Source organism: Penaeus monodon, chromosome 23 (genome assembly GCF_015228065.2).
Source record: "Penaeus monodon isolate SGIC_2016 chromosome 23, NSTDA_Pmon_1, whole genome shotgun sequence".
In the NCBI taxonomy this organism is placed as follows: domain Eukaryota; kingdom Metazoa; phylum Arthropoda; class Malacostraca; order Decapoda; family Penaeidae; genus Penaeus; species Penaeus monodon.
In genome coordinates this window covers 8,877,221-8,878,061 of record NC_051408.1, presented here as the reverse complement: position 1 = coordinate 8,878,061, position 841 = coordinate 8,877,221, and the positions used below count along the sequence as shown (strand labels likewise).

Genomic DNA, 841 nt, shown 5'->3' with positions numbered 1-841 from the left:
CGCATGTTAAAGTTGAGATTGAATATACCCAAATATAATGAATAAAATTATAAAAGGTGAATAGGTAGAAGATGTGGTCGAATATTCCCACATAGTGAAAAAGGGAGAGAAAATGTATATTAAAAAGGGCAAATATGTTAGTTAAAATATCCCCGTTTGGAAGACCAAAAGGAAAGGAATTTTTTAAAATATGCCTCATAAATTATTTCGGTTATAAGGACACAATAATTTTTATAAAAAAAAAGAAATATAGATACTATGTCTGTTAAAAAGTTAGAACATATCTTATATAAAAGATAATGTGTTTGTTAAAAAGGTTATCAAGTTTGTTAAATGAAAATGGTGAATATGTCTGTTAATATAAAGGAAGGATATATACTTAAAAACGTCCATTTGATGACAAAATGTCTAATAAAGAGCGAATATGACTCGAAAGTAGTATGTCTATCTATAAAAGGGTAATTTGCTGAGAAGATATGTTTCATGTATTTCCTCCTTTCGGCCCCCCTCCCCATCTCTCTCTCTCTCCTCCCATCCCCCCACCTTCCTCTCCTCCTACCTCTTCCTCTCCTCCCCCCTCTCTCTTATCTTACTTCCATCTCCACCACTCATTCTAAAAAACAAGTCAATTTCTCCACTACTTTCATCATCTCTCTCTGCTTCATTTTTTCCAACCTTTCTCCACTTAGACTTTACTTAACTTTCCCACGGGATTTTCCACCTTTCTTATCCTCTTCAAAGAAATTACTCATATAAGTTACATTTTTTATGGATAAAGCGAATGGCTGAATTTATACGATTTTCCTATTTGTTTTTAAATTTACCCATTTGCATATTCTAT

General features: G+C 32.5%; 1 protein-coding gene across 4 annotated transcripts in view; it reads right to left on the bottom strand.

Annotated features, from left to right (window-relative positions):
- Nucleotides 1–841, bottom strand: part of LOC119587783 (MAM and LDL-receptor class A domain-containing protein 1-like) — an 18,186-nt gene that overhangs the window by 13,910 nt on the left and 3,435 nt on the right. The window lies entirely within an intron of this gene.